The 16,318-nt window shown below is 41.6% G+C and overlaps 1 long non-coding RNA gene across 1 annotated transcript in view; it reads right to left on the bottom strand.

Moving 5' to 3' along the window:
- Positions 1-6,461: 6,461 nt before the first annotated feature.
- Positions 6,462-16,318, bottom strand: part of LOC123521872 — a 28,146-nt gene continuing 18,289 nt past the window's right edge. The window contains exons 2-3 of the long non-coding RNA XR_006680206.1: positions 13,356-13,397; positions 6,462-6,661 (exon numbers count right to left, since the gene is read on the bottom strand). This is a non-coding gene — a long non-coding RNA (uncharacterized LOC123521872). The remainder of the gene's footprint in view (positions 6,662-13,355; positions 13,398-16,318) is intronic.

The raw sequence follows: 16,318 nt of genomic DNA, 5'->3' as shown, positions 1-16,318 counted from the left end.
TGTTTCAAATCCTCTTTCTTTCAGCAAGCAAATTTGTGTCATCTGCATATTGCAAGTTGTGAATAGTCTTCCCCCTGTGTCCTTCTTCATATAATCCAATTTCTCAGATGACTTGCTCAGCATGCAGATTTTTAAAATATGGTGAAAGAATAAAACCCTGACACACAACTTTTCTGATTTGAAACCACTCAGTATTTCCTTGTTCTGTTCCAGTAACTGCCTCCTGATCTAGATACAGATTCCACAAGGAACACAATTAAGTGTAATGGGCATTCCATTCTTCATAGTGCTATCATTTGTTGTGATCTACAGTCAAATGCCTCTGAAAAGTCAATAAGCACGGGCAAACCTTTCTAATCATCTCTGCTTTCAGCCAACAGTCGCCTGCCATTCGTGGTGATATTCCTCATTCCACATCCTTTTCTGAATCTAACTTGAGTTTTTGAGATTTCCCAGCTGATGCCCAGCTACAGCTGTTTTTCAATTATCTTCTGCAAAATTTTACTTTTATAAAATATGAATTATGTTGCTTGATGGTTTATGCATCCCTCTGGCTCACTTTTCTTTGGAATGGGCACAAATACTGATCTTCCCCAGTCACTGGGTGTGTGATGCAGTGAATTATTGGATATGGCTCTTCTAGCCTTACTCTTTGTAATTCTCACTAAATGGCTGGGTGGTCCCATGCAAATGTGGTATATAGATCTCAAAGGTGTGAGTTGGTCAGTTTTGCCATTGTTCTGGGTTTAAAATGAGTTATCTCGGAGACAGGAACCTGGCATCTCCTGTCATTAAGAAAGAAGAGCCAGGAGTGGCACACAACCTCTGCAAACTGAGATTCCCGTCTCCGAACCTCCTCCATCTAGAAGAGAGAGCACCAAACCCTGCGGCAGCATAATCAAGAGGCAAAGCACAAGGCAGAGGTAGGGTTCCCAGCCCCTGGGGAGAGTGAAGCCGAGGGCCTTCCGAAAGGAGACACACCTGCAGATTGGGATACTGCCACGACTTAATTGGGCAAGCTAGGCTTGCTGACCCACATAATTAGAGACGAGCACCCTTGAGCTAAGGGCTATGGCAGACTGGTGTGCTATGAAGGGCACCTGGTGGCATAGTGGTTTCAAGTTGGGCTGCAGTCACAAGGTCAGCAGTTTGAAACCACCAGCCACTCCTCGGAAAGACGGGGCTTTCTATTCCCACAAAGAGTTACAATCTCGCAAACTCATAGGGACAATTCTACTCTGTCCTGTAGAGTCACTCTGAGTCAGCATCAACTTGAAGGCAGTGAGCTGGTTTTGGTTTCTGTGTGCCATTTAGGCATTTAGTGGCAGCAGTAAGGAACCCTGTAATATTGCGCTAGCAAAGCAGAAGCCAAGGGACCAAATGATTGAAAAGCAAAGGACTAGAGAGAGGTCCTGTGGGCATAGCTGAAAGAGGCCCTCCTCACTTGAAAACTCTATCCCGAGAATTTCTGATCTTGAATTGTAACCTATTAACTTCTCTAATAAATCCCATAATCATGGGTGTATTAGGCTGGGTTCTCTAGAGATGCATAATGAATGAAACTCGCATGTGTGGGTATAGAGAGATTTATATCAAGAAATGGCACACACCATTGTAGAAGTGGGTAAGCCTAGTCCAGTGCAAGTCTGTGGGTCAGATGTAAGGTGATGGCATCTCCTGACTCCTGTAGCTACAGGCACTGAGGAACAGGAAGCAGAAAGGTGAAGCAGAGAGGTGGACGCTGAATGATATGAATCGTTGATGCCTGAATTAATCCAAGGTCGTCAGTCCACTGACGGCTCCTAGTATCAGCAGGAGGTCAGTGAAACAGATTAAGGATCCAAATCTAGCAGTAGAAGTGAGCTAGCTTCCACATCCCATCAATTTGCACACAGAAGAGACTACACCCTCAATGAAGCCTCCTTTTCATAGCAAGGCTGTGACCAGATTAAGCTCTTTTCTCCCCACAACTGCTTGCCGGCTTCACAGAAGATCCCACAGTGGAGTTGGCCACACTAAGTCAAAGCATATGGAGAGAATCCTGTACCCCCATCCTCAACACCCCACGCCAGGTGACATAAAACCTAGCGATCCCAATGAGCATTGACTGAGAGCTCTTTGGAGCCATTTCAATTCATTATCACACCCAGCACAGGAGCACAAGTGCCTTCAGAGGATGGTTGGTATCAGAATTGTTTGGGTGTTTCTTTTTAAGATTGGAGGATAGAAGCCTTGCACTGATGTTGCGTTTGAAGGTTCTTGCTCTTTGTGAAGTCAGAGGGGGTCAGATGCTGGCCCCAGGCCCTACTCTAGGAAAGTAGCCTTTCTGAGACCATGTTGTTTAAGATGATTTAGTCAGAGAAGTGAAAGACAAGAGGTCTGAGGGTGACTGGGTGGGAGGTTTCCTCAGTGCAGTTGCTCTTTGATATAGAGCGCTCTCTTACACACGTATGAGCGTCTCTGGACTAACACGACTTTTTCATAGCTAACCTCACACTATTGGAAAGGTCTTATGTTTGCTTTTAAGTGAGATTTACATTTTAAATAGGAAATAGAAAGAAAAATGAAGAAATGTAAATATGAATAAGATGATGACGTTGGATGTGGATGTGAATTTTTGCATTATAATACTACAACATTCTAATGGCTTCTTTTTCTTGTTGCCTGCTGGGGATTCCATTCGGGCTCATGGGACCTCAAGTACACAAGGCAGAACTGCTCCATGTAGTTCTCAAGGCTGCGAGCTTGCAGAAACAGATCACTGGGCCTGCCTTCCAAAGGGCCTCTGAAGGAGTTGTAACTGCTACTTTCAATGGGTAGTCCATTGCTTAATGATTTGCACCACCCAGGGCCTCTTATGGACTTAGCTTCACCCAAGTTAGTGTGAATCTTGAAATTATATGGGTAGATGCATATTAACTTGGCTGTCAGCTAATATTAATAAATTATCATTTTGTTCCTTTACTTACTCTCAGATCTCTTGCCTTTGATTTCTCTGACTAAATAATCTTAACCATGTTCTCAGAAAGGCTACTTTTCCTAGTTGTCCTAAATCAAAATTCGAGAGCATTCTCAATTTCCCTAATTTTCTTCTTGTTTGTTTACCAATAGTACATTTAAATACTTCTATTCAGCCACATACCATACTGAACCAGTTATTTATTTATACTCTATAAACACTCTTAGGCACAATGTCTAATTGAAATTGAAATTTCATTCTCTATCTCTAATGCGCACCACAATCCTATGAATGTAGGTACAAGGTTTTAATAATATATCTGTTATGTATTCATCATCAAATAGAGACTTAGGGAAGCTAAGTGACGTACCTAATGTAGCACAACTAACAAGAAGTCTAATCTAGAATTGTCTTCCTCCAGAGCTTGTGTACAACAAGCATTCAGCAAACATTTGTTATTTGAGTCAAATTATCAGTTTCTTAAAACTCTAATGCCATGAATCTTACAAAAATAGTTTACTCATTGATGGTATTATTACATTACAAAACAAATGACTAGGATTGTTGCTGTTGTTGTTAGGTGCGATTGAGTCAGTTCCCACTTACAGCGACTTTATGCACAACAGAACATAACACTACTCGGTCCTGCACCAGCCTGACAATTGTTCCCATGCTTGAGTCCACTGTCACAGCCATTGTGCCACGCCATCTCCCTGAGAGCCTTGCTCTCTTTGCTGCCCCTCTACTTTACCAAAATGTTGACTCTTGGTCCTTCTCCAGGCACTGGTTTCTCTTGACAACATATCCAAAACATGTAAGAGAAAACTCTGTCCATCCTGCCTCTAAGGAGGACTTTGGCCATACTTCTTCCAGGACAGATGGATTTGTCCTTTTAGAAGTCCACAACAATTTCACTATTCTTCACCAGCACCATAGTTCAAATGTATCGATGCTTCTTTGTTCAAGGTTCAGGATTTCACTTGCCTATGAGGCAATGGAAAATATCATGGTTTGGGTCAGGCATACCTTAGCCCTCAAAGTAACATCCTTGCTTTTCATTCTCTAAGCAGGTCTTGTGTAGATTTATTTACCGAAGGCAACTTGTCTTTTGATCTCTTGACTGCTGCTTCCATGAACATTGACTGTGAAACCAAGCAAGACAAACTCTTGGACAGCTTCGATATTTTCTCCATTTATCATGATGTTACCTATTGGTCCAGTTGTAAGGATTTTGGTCTTCTTTGCCTTAAACTGTAATCCACAGTGAAGGCTACAATCCTCAATATTCATCAGCAAGGGCTTCAAGTCTTCCTCACTTTCAGCAAGCAAGTTTATGTCATATCCATATCGCAGGTTGTTAAGATTGTTAGGCATCCCACTACTCCCAATGATCTATTATATAAAACAAACAAGGTTTTTTATCTGATAATAAATGAATAGATTATATGTATAAATGAATTATAATGTGTGTGTTTATTAGGATAATGTATTTAAATTTTTATTCTATGTCATGCCCTGAGAAAAGCAGACAAGACATTAACTGGCGCTGCTCCTTTGAATCACTGTGCCAGAGTCACTGATGCATCTGGTCTTGGTGGCTCCCTCCACTTCAGACAGAGATCTTGGTCCTGAGACGTCTCATTGTGTCCCAGATGGCTCTAATATATGGAGAAATGGGTTTGATGGAAGTATGATTTGTCTTTTAGCTGACCATACCCCCAAGGAAAACAAAGTTGGATGTCTTAAGTCCCATCCTCTACTAACATAGTCTTAATGATACTCCAAAGGAAAAAGGCCATGGCTTGGTCAACACCTGTACTGAGGTCAGGACTTAACCAAACTTTAATGCTGCATTAGAGAAAACACCACCACTACCCCCCCAAAAATCAAAAACAAAACACAAAAAATCTTCACTGATGTTGAGTTGATCGCATAGAGGAGAAAGCAACAGGACCAAAGGTTCTAGAAGGACTTATGGGGAGGAGGAAGTGAGGGAAGGGAGCAGTGAGCAAACACCACCATAGACAGGGGAACAACTAGGGAATTAAAATCAACAATGAGGAGGATATAGAGATCCCAGGGAGATCCCAATGGAGAAAACAGTGAAGCAACAGCAATCTAGCTGAGAGGAATTACAAAGAGGCAGAAGAAGGGCAAGTGTGATGGTAGGAAAGGAGGAAGGTAAAAGGAAACAGAGGAAAGGTCTAGGATGCAAAGCTCTGATAGAGGTATGAACATAGGTGTACACTTATGTAAATATGTTAATTCATCAAAATAGAGGTATTGTCATGGGTATATATATATATCTATATGGCAATACATTGAGGAAGTAGACAGAGTTTGGGCCTCTGCTCAAGCCCTCCCTCACAATAATACTTTGTTCTAGCATCATGGCATTCTGTGATGCTCACCCTCCAGACAAAATTGCTGAAGACAAAGCAGTGCATAAGCAAATGTCATGAAGAAAGCAAATAGTGCCCGGCTATCAAAAGATATAGCATCTGGGATCCTAAAGGCTTGAACTTACACCAGTGATATCTAGCAGAGAAGTAACACGCCCACAAAGAAGAAGCACACCAGCCTGTGCGATCATGGATCATGAGGTGTCGACGGGATCAGGTAACAGGCATCAGAAGACCCAAAACAAACAAACAAACATATTGTTGAGAATGAGATGGGTTGGAGCAGAGACCTAAAACTTCACAGAAGTGTCACAAGGAAGGGATGAATCAACCAGGGTGAAGTACTGCACCGATGAAACATGCAATATTCCTCTGGTTCCTTGAGGCTTCCTCAAGCCCCACTATCATGACCCCAATCCTGCCTTTCTCTGCAGGCTAGGCTGGAGCATGTACACAGGTACAGATAAGAGCACAGGACGCATGGAATCCAGGTCAGATAAACCTCTCAGGAACAGAAATGGGAGTGGCGATACCAGGAGGCTAGGGGGAACTTGGGGAGAAAAGGGGGGAAGAAACTATAGGGGAAGGTGTAAGATATGAAAGGGGGGAAGAAACAGTGGTCGGTGTAAGATATGAAAATAATAATTTATAATTTATCAAGGGGTCATGAGGGTAGGAGGGGGGAGGGAGGGTTACAAAAGCTGATATCAAGAGCTCAAATAGAAAGTAAATGTTTAGAAAATGATGATAACATATGTACAAGTATGCTTGATAAAATTGATGTATGGATTGTTATACGAGTTGTAAGAGCTCCAATAAAATGATCTTTAAAAAAAAAATGTCCTGCCATTGAGTCAATACCGATTCATAGCAACCCTACAGGACAGTTCCTCTGAGTTTCCAAAATTGTAAGTGTGGCCGCACTGCTGGTCATCTTTTACTGCTGACCTTGTGGTTAGCAACCCAGCCTGAAAGCACTGCATTCTAGGACCAGAGCCACAGATTCCAGACTTATAATACATCACACAAGGAATTATTACTAGACTCTATCTCAGGCTACTCCCCCTAGCTGATAAAACATTAACTGGAATGAAACAGAGTAACTTAATAAAATATATTATTTATTGGAGTAAAACCATTCAATAAATTGAACAGGAAAGGAAAAGATGGGAGAGGAACGTTCTGCTTGACGTGAATGGTTAGCACAGAAAGGAACTAGCCATTGGCTACATTGAAAGGGATGCCTCAGAACAGGGGTGTCAAACTGGCTGCTCATGAGGTAACTGTGGCCCGCGAAGCTCTGAAATAAAATAAAAATAGAAAAATTTGTTATGAAGAAAATGGCATTCAGGGGAGATCTAGGCAATACCGTACACACAAATTCCCTCGTTAACCCTTTAACTACTGAAGACAAGTACACACGTGGCCCAGTGCCTTTCTGGGGGGCCTGTGTGTGGACACACATAAACGCGCTGACTCAGTTCCAGCGACGTCTGGAAGCGATATGTCTGCCACTCTCAGTGTCTCGTCATGGAAACAGATCCCAGCAGCGAAAGGTTAAAAAGAGCACTCTGGGTTGTGCTGTACGAATCACACCTAGCAGCAGCGCTAGCTCACATTTTTAGAGGGAAGCCATTATGATTGTGCATCACGTTTGTCAGCTGCCCAACATTTGGTGTTTTCTATTAGTTACTTTGTTATATTTTCCGGTCACAACATACAAGGTGAGTGAAAACTAGTAGGAGGAAAGCGCTGGCAAGTTTCGGGTGAAAAAGAATAATTTTAGTTTGATCAATACATTAAATAAAATAAATGTTTAAATAAAGGCAATTATACAGTGTTTTAATCATTCTATCCATATTCCTGAATCCTCACTTCAGCATATAAATTTAACTCAATTTGTAAGTGTGATGTGGCCTGCGTGAAACTTGCCTGTTGCACCAAATGGCCCGCGTTTTAATTGAGTTTGACACCCTGCCTCAGAACAATGAAACTAATCCAGCCGGGGTTGGAACAACCAAGTCAGAATGAGAACCAGACAGCTGTCAAGAGGTAGCAGAAGAATCGGGACTTGCAGGATAAAGCAAGCAATCAGCATCAGAAAACTACAGCACCGTTAAACAACTGCAGCTGGCAAGAGAGAAAGAAAGAATTACTAGAATGCGGGATTAAAACTCTTAAAAATAGTTTATATTCAGGAGAATTAATAATAATCATTGTAAATAATACTTACTGCATTCTAGGGGTTTACATGTGTGCTGTTGTTAGTTGTCAGTTGGATTAATGCTGGTTCATGGAGACTCCATGTATGTCAGAGTAAAACTATGCCCCACGGTGTCTTCAAGATTGTAATTTTGAAAGCAGATTGTCAACTGTATTCTGAGGTGCTCTTCATAAGAGTGGGTTTAAACCGCCAAACTTTCTGTTCGTCATTGAGCTATCAATCATTTGTCCACCAAGGACTTCTTTCATGTATATCAGTCTGAAATTCATAATCACAATGGAGATGAATATTTAAAGATCTTCATTTCTGTGTAACTGAACTATACTTGCTAATTAGCTATCATTTATTCTCCAAAGTGGAACAATTAATCATGCCAGTCCAACCATGTAACAGTCACTTCTGAGTAATTTCTCCCCTACTTCAGGATGTTAGGACACCTTGGGTGGCCCAGTTGACATACCTGGCTGCTAACAGAAAGGGTAGGATATTCACGTCCACTCAGAGGCACCTTTATAGAGTAGCCTAGAAATCTTCCAAATTTTGCCATGGGAAACCTTATAGAGCATAGTTCTACTCTGGTACATGAAAGAAATCCAGGTGTTTCAAACAACGTGATGGCAGTGCATTGGTTCTGGTAAATAAGTCACTTTCAAGGTCAAATATCCATGAGGTTCTTCATTTCCTTCAAAGATTTTTTTCTTCACCCCTTTTCTCCCTGCTATTGTGCTTGGATACTGAGAAACTAAAAACCTGACTCTACTGCCTTCTAGTTGTGTGACTTTCTGTACATGATGTGCTCCTCTTTAAAATGGAGATGCCCCAAGAAACCAATGGTGCTGGAAGACTAACTTCACGTTGCACTAAAGGCATTGTGTAATACCAATTGAAATGTTTCAATAAATTGATGAAGAACTAGAACTTACTCATCTATGCCAGAAAATTTAGAAGACAGATACTTGGCCAAGTGACAGGAAGAGATCCATATCTGTACTCATTCCAAATGAAGTTGCTCAAATCGTGGAGCAATCTCATTTATAGCACATGCAAATCAAATTTTGCTGAAGATCATCCAACAATGGTTGCAGCAGTACATGGAACAAGAGACATCATTTCTGATGTCACATGGACCTAGGATGATAGCAGAGAACACCAGAAAACAGTTATTTGTGTTTTATTGACTATGCCTAGGCATTAGAATCTGTGGATCATAACAAGCCATGGATAACTTTGAGAAGAATGGGAATTCCAGAACACTACATTGTATTTATTTGGAACTTCTACATGGATTAAGAGACAGTTGTGTGAAGAGAACTAGAGAATACTCCTTGGCTTAAAATCGGGAAAAATCTGTGTCAGGGTTTAATACTCTCTCCATACTTAGTCAATCTATATGCCAAGCAAATCTTCAGAGAAGCTGGCCTATGTGAAGAAGAGTGTGGCATCGAGATTGGAGGGAGGCTTATTAACAACCTGTGATGTGGAGATGACACAAGCTTGCTCGCTGCTAGTGAGGAAGACTTGAAGCACTTGCTGATGAATATCAAGGATTGCAGTCTTCAATATGGATTACAAGTCATTGTAAAGAAGATCAAAACCCTTACAACTGGACCAATGGAGGTAACATCATAATATATGGAGACAAAGTTGATGTTGTTGGATCCACAATCAATGCTCATGGAAGCAGCAGTCAAGAGCTCAAATGCCATGTTGCGTTAGGTTAATCTGATACAAAAGACCTTCTTAGAGTATTGAAAAGCAAGAATGTTACTTTGGCATTTTCTATTGCTTCATATGCATGTGAAATCGACATTGAATAAAGAAGACAAAGAAGAATTGATAAGTTTGAATTGTGGTACTGGTGAAGAATGAGAAAATACCATGGACTGCTCAAAGGAAAAACCCATCTTTCTTGAAAGAAGTGTGGCCAGGGTGCTCTTAGAGGACAGATGGCAAGACTTCATCTTGTATGCTTTGGACATGTTGTCAGGAGAGAACAGAAATTGAAGAAGGACATCATGCTTGGTAAAGTGGAGAGGCAGCAGAAAAGAAGATTGACACATTTTTTGCAACAATGGGCTCAGGCACAGCAACAATTGTGAGGATGGTGCAGGACCAAACAGTGTTTCATTGTTTTGTGTATAGGGTTGCTAGGAGTTGGAACCAACTTGATGGTCCTTAACAACAACAACAATGCTACCTTTATAGGTTGCTGTGTCAGTCTGGGTTCACTAGAGAAACAAATTCATAGATACTCATAAGTGTATAAGAAAGAGCTTTATTTAAAGAGTAATTGCATATTAAGAAAACATCCCGGCTCAGTCCAGAGCAATTCCCTAAGTCTGATATTAGCCATATGTTCGATACCAGCTTCTAAATTCCTTTTCAGACTCACAATTACACTGAATGCAGGAAGATCACAGGTCAGTGGGTGGAAAGCCTTGTGGATCCAGTGGTGGTAGAAGCATCTCAACACTGGCATGGGTCTCCACATGGCTCCTCCAATTGCAGGGCTCTGGCTCCATCAGTGTAGCTTCATGTGGCTTGTCAACAGGAATGTCTCACGGGTAGATCAGCAGAGAGAGAGTGTGTCTGGCCTCCATCGAGCTATTTATCTCCTTTGTACCTTCAAATGAGGTCATCAAGCTGTGACTTGATTGACAGGTTAGACTCTACCTCTTTGCAAGTTGACAGGTAGTATTAAATTAAAAGTGGCGCTGGGGTTGGGGAGCCAGCCCCCACCGCTAATTGTGGGTTCAGTAACACTATTTCTGGGTTCAGTAATGCACAATTGTATGGTTGAGATATGTAAGTATTATATTAAAGTCATCGAGAGCATGAGAGATATTACAATAATGCAGTCAGACACATTACATGGTAGCATTGCTCACCTCAGCCCAGCTTGGTGGTCCATGTGGAGAGAGGGGGAAGGGAAGGAGGGCAAGGGAACAAGGAAAAGAGGACTGGAGAGGAGCGGGAGAAGAGAGGGGAGTCACCAGGGAGTGAGCAGCAAGGAGAGAGTCTCTCTCGCTGACCCACGCCTATATCCCTTTTGGGGGCATGCCAGCCCACTAATTACAGGTAGAGACATACTTCACAGGGAGGGGTTGCACTATAGGTTACACAGCAATGAGAAGGGGTGGTCCAGGGGGTGGTCTCTGGGTCTACATAGGAACCATTATCAGTAGGGTGAAAACTCCGCCTACAGGAGCCCGTCCATTGTCCCCAGCAGCAGGGAGCAGGCACAGTGCAGTCTGGCAACTGATCACCCTCAGGGGAGGGAATGCCTGCACATCTGACCTCCCCCCACAATTATGTAACTGGCACAGTTGCTAAACTCTCTAGGTTATTATGGGAACAAAATAAAACAGATTGTTGTTATTGTTCTTGTTGTTTGTTGCCAGCAAGTGAACAAGTAGGCTCTGATTCATTATGACCCATGTACAAAAAAGTGGAATGTTGTCTCATTCTCACCATCTCTATGGCCTTTGACCATAGGGTCTAACCTATATTAATTTGAATAATGTTCATAATTATCATGATAGTAACAAAAGTGACTCTGAGTACTCATATTGCCCTTAGCTGTCACTTACCGCCCCTGCTGATGATGTAACTTGTATGATGTTGAGTAAGACTGGGTTCTAAAGAGATAAAGCCAGTGTCTCTGATATGTGTATGTATAGAGAAAGAAGTTTTTATTAAGAAAGGGCTTACACAGTTGTAGAATCAGGTTAGTCCAGTCCAGGGGTCAGATGTTCAGCTGGAGGCTTCTCTTGACTCATATAGCTGAGAGGTTAAAGAACCAAGCATCAGGAAGACATATCAGGAAGACCACAAGCTGGTGACTGCAAAGTCAAATGCATACAAGATTGGTAGTCTGTGGTTGGCTTTTGGGATCAGCAGGCAATATGGTAGGAGGTCAACAGACAAGATTCAGGATCCAGACCCTGCTGAAATAACAAGCCTTTCTGTAGCGTCTGCTTAAAAGGAAACAAGCCACAGACCCAAGGAGTCTTTCTTTTCATTATATAACACCCTGACTTGATCAAGGGGGCTGCACTCCACCACAATATCTTAAACTGAAGAACTCAAGAAACAATTCAAATCTTGAGTTGCAAAATTGAAAGGCTCTAAAGGGAAAATATTGAATGATGCAGGAAGCATCAAAAGAAGATGGAAAGTGCATATTCACTGTACCAAAAAGAACTAGTCGGCATGCCACCATTTCAAGAGGTAACATATAATAAAGAATGAATGGTGCTGAAGGAAGAAGTCCAAGCTGCCCTGAAGGCATTAGCCAAAAACAAGGTTCCTGGAATTGATGAACTACCAATTGAAATATTTCAACAAGCTGATGAAGCCCTGGAAGCATTCACTTGTCTATGTCAGGAACTTTTTAAGATAACTACATGGCCATCAGATTGGAAATTATACATATTTGTAGCCATTCCAAAGAAAGGTGACCATTCCAAATGCTTATAGAACAATATTATCACACGGAAATAAACTTTTGCTGAAGATCATCTAAAAAAGGTAGGAATACATTGATTGGGAGCAGTGGACAGAGATTCAGGTTGGATTCAGAAGAGATAAGGGAATAAGGGATTTCATTGCTGATGTCAGAAGCATCTTGGCTGACAACAGAGATTACCAAAAAGATGTTTACTTGTGTTTGATTGACTATGCTAAGGCATTCAAGTGTGTGGATTATAACAAACTATGGATAACCTTGACAAGAATGGGAATTCCAGAAACATACACATGCATCAGGAAGCAGTTGTGCAAACAGAACAGGGAATACTTCATGGTTTAAAATTAGGAAAGGTGGTGAAAGAGAATCTTGAAAGTACCATGGAATGCCAAAAGAACAAACAAATCTGTCTCGGAAGAAGTATGACCAGAACGCTTCTTAGAAGTAAGAATGGTGAGACCTTGTCTCAAATACTTGAGGCGTGTTGTCAGGAGAGGCCAGTCCCTGGAGAAGGACACCATGCTTGGTAAAGTATCAGGGCAGCAAAATAGAGGAAGGCCTCAAGGGGATGGATTGACACAGTGGCTGCAACAATGGCCTCAAGCATAGGAACAAATGTGAGAATGGTGCAGGAGTGGGCAGTGTTTCCTCTGCTGTGCATAGGTCCCTATGGGTTGCTAACCACTAGATGGAACCTCATAACAATGACAAAGAGTCTTTGAGACCCACAGGGCAGTTTTCCTCTGTCCTATAGAGTCACTATGAAATAGAATCAACTCGATGACGATGAGTTGTATTTTAGTTTTCATATTACAGATCTGTTTAAGATTGATTTCTTTATACGTTATGGCTTTTTAGCTCATTTATTTTTTTTATCACTGTACAATAAATGTGGGCTTCAAAAAATTTGTGGCAAAATAGAATTAAAAATAAATTTATTTATAAGTTTTTTGGGCAAATACCAAAAAGCACAATTGCTACATTGCTTGATAAGATGTTTTAGCTTTGTAAGAAACTGCCAAACCATCTTCTAAAGTAACCAGGACTTTGCACTCTTACCAATGAGGCAGGCCCTGTGGCTCCATGCCCTCATCAGTACTTTAATTGTCAGTCTTTGCTTTACAGTAAAAAAAAACACAACAACAACCTTCCAACCATTTTAATTGGTGCGTAGCTTCCTGAGTGGTCCAACTGGGAACATAAAGATTGGCAGTTCATAGACTAGTGGCACCACAGAAGGCCTACCCATCTTCAATTGAATGATCACAGTGAATAAAACCCTATGGAAACAGTTCTACTCACCCACATGGTCTCGCCAGCAGTCAGAATCAACTCAACTGGCACCTAACAATCACATAGTAAGCCTTGATTAGTTTTATGGAAAGAATTTGATAAATATTTTTAAAATCATTTTATTGGGGCTCATACAATTCATCACAATACATAGATCAATTGTGTAAAGCACACCTATACATTTGTTGCCCTCATCATTCTCAAAGTTCGCTTTCCTCTTGGGTTCCCAGAATCAGCTCATTTCCCTTTCCCCTCTCCCCGTCCCTCCCCCCTCCCCCATGAACCCTTAATAATTTATAAATTATTATTATATCTTATCTTACACTGCCTGGTGTCTCCCTTCACCCACCCCTCTGCTGCCCATCCCCCAGAGAGGAGGTTATATGTAGATCCTTGTGATCAATTCACCCTTTCTACCCACCCCTTCCGTCCCGGTATCGCCACTGTCACCTCTGGTCCTGAGGGGTTCATCTGTCCTAGATTCCCCGCATTTCCAATTCCCATCTGTACCGCTGTGCATCCTCTGGTCTAACCAGGTCTGCAAGGCAGAATTGGGGTCATGGTAGTTGGGGGGAGGAAGCGTTTAAGAACTAGAGGAAGGTTGTGGGTTTCTTTATTGTTATACTGAACCCTAAGTGACTCATCTCCTCCCCACTACCCCTCTGCAAGGTATGTCCAGTTGTCTAGAGATGGGCATTGGATCCCCATCAGGCGCCACCCTCATTGACAATGATATGATTCCCCACCCCCAACCCACCCCGGCCTTTGGTGTTTGAAGCCTGGTCCCCCTGGCCCTTCATGATCACACATGTTGGTGTGCTGCTTCCATGTGGGCTCTGTTGTTTCTGGGCTAGATGGCCGCTTGTTTACTTTCAAGCCTTTAAGTCCCCAGACGCTATAGGTCTCGATATTCACAAGTACCATGATTAGTCTCCCTGAATATAAACTGCCTTCGTACTTTAAGAGCCTTATTCCCAAGCTCTAGATTTCTAGGCTGCTCTTTTCTCCAGTTAACTGCATGTGGTACTCTGTTAGCAGGAGTCTGAATTTACTCTTTGGCAATGTTTTTTTGTTTGTTTGTTTAGTATCTTTTCATATACTTATTTGCCATCTGTGCATCTTCCAGACAAGGTGTCTGTTTAGATCTTTTGCTCATTTTAAAATGATCTATTGTTTTCTCTGTCTCTTTTGAGAGTCTAATATTCTGTATTCTGCCCACTCAGCATGTATCTTTTATAATATCTATCATCTAGTTCTACCTTTGAAGTTTCAAGACAAACCATTTTATATATCAAAACAAAACAACTTCCCTCTCCAAGCCTAGCCCTTGCAAATCAAAAAGTCTTTGGATTCAGGCTGAGATGCCTGCTGAGTATTTAAATAATTCCCACTGAACACTCCTACAAATTCCTTTGTTGTAGAATCTACCTGCCTTAACCCTGAGGCAATGATTATTAGGTCAGTAATGAAAAATTTAAGAACAAAGCAAATGATTTCAAGGAAAGAAAAATAAATTCATGAAAAACAGAAATCTGATAAGCATGGTAGGTTTATCTGATGTGGAAGACACACTATGTACCTGCTTCAAATGCAGAGAAACACTGCATAAAAGCTTAAGCATTTTATTTAATTTACTGCTGAACTCAAAATTTAAGAAAGGGAAAACAACATGTAAAAAATTAGCAGGAATTCAAAATCAGGATGATAGGATATGTTAAAAGCAATGGCTATATGATTATCAGAGGGCAACACCAGAAGGTCTCAACATAGAAGCCCGACTGAACGTACCTAACTCTACCTCAAAACAGCCTGTACCTTAGGACTGAAATACTCTGATGGGAGAGGAAGTAAAGGGTGGCCACCCCAAGACTGTGGAAATGGCCGCCATTAGCTCTTGGGTGGGACCCTGGGCTTAGAGAATATACAATGAAAACAGACCCAGAACCACTATATACCCCAATGTTCCCCTTGAATGACAATAACAGGTTGTAATCTGTTAGGCAAGGATCTGCACTTGCAAGAATTGATACAGGTAATTTTCCCCTAGCACCAATCCCATACTCAGTGTAAACAGCGCTCAGCCAACTAAGAAACCAATCTGTACAAAGCAACAATTCATGGATTGCAGCTCAAGGTTGGACTATACTTGCATAAACTCATATCAACAGTATCTTAAATTATATCCTATTGGAAAAAGTATTGGTGTTATCAATTTAATCACCTTGTACACCCAGGGGTTGATTGACAATGTTTTTCATTTTTCTTTCTTTGGTTTTTCGTTTTTCTGCCTTTTGTTTGTTTTTGCCTTTTTATTGTTGTTGGTCTTGTGGGCTCTTGTTTTAGTCATCATATGATCACCAAAGTAAACCAGAGTGTGCATAACCCTTGTTCAAGCAGATGAATTCTGGGCTCCCACTGGACTCAGAATCAAGAAACAGTTAGTTCTTTTAACATGGCCTTGTTCGATACTCACTTTCATGAAATGGTCACTGAAGATAAGGGTGTTACAGCAAAGTGTGGTGAAGAAAGCAGATGGTGCCTGGCTACCAATTGAAACAGTGTTTAGCGTCTTAAAGACTTGTGCTCAAACAAGCAGCCATCTAAATGAGGCATCAACTAAATCCACATCAAAGAACACCAGCCGGTGTGATTCAAAGATGACAATAGCAAAATCCAATTTTGATGAAGGGAAAAGTATCAGAGATTAAATTGTGAACACCCAGTTTGTAAGAGATTATGTAGACAACAGGAGTCCAAAATCCATCTTCAGCCTATCTAGTCAGATCAAGCCTCTGGCAGATCCCTTCTAATCCCCCCACCCCCCGCACTATCATGATCCCAATTCTACACTGCAAATCTGGCTAGACCAGAGGATGTACACTGGTACAGATAGGAACTGGACTGGAAACGCAGGGAATCCACGGCAGATGATCCCTTCAGGACCAGTGGTGTGAGTGGTGATACTGGGAGGG

This window comes from Echinops telfairi, unplaced genomic scaffold (genome assembly GCF_000313985.2).
Source record: "Echinops telfairi isolate 266 unplaced genomic scaffold, ASM31398v2 ScPeMD7_443;HRSCAF=831, whole genome shotgun sequence".
NCBI classification, from domain to species: Eukaryota; Metazoa; Chordata; class Mammalia; order Afrosoricida; family Tenrecidae; genus Echinops; species Echinops telfairi.
The sequence above is the reverse complement of the archived record's forward strand: the minus strand, read 5'-3'. Positions and strand labels throughout refer to the sequence as shown.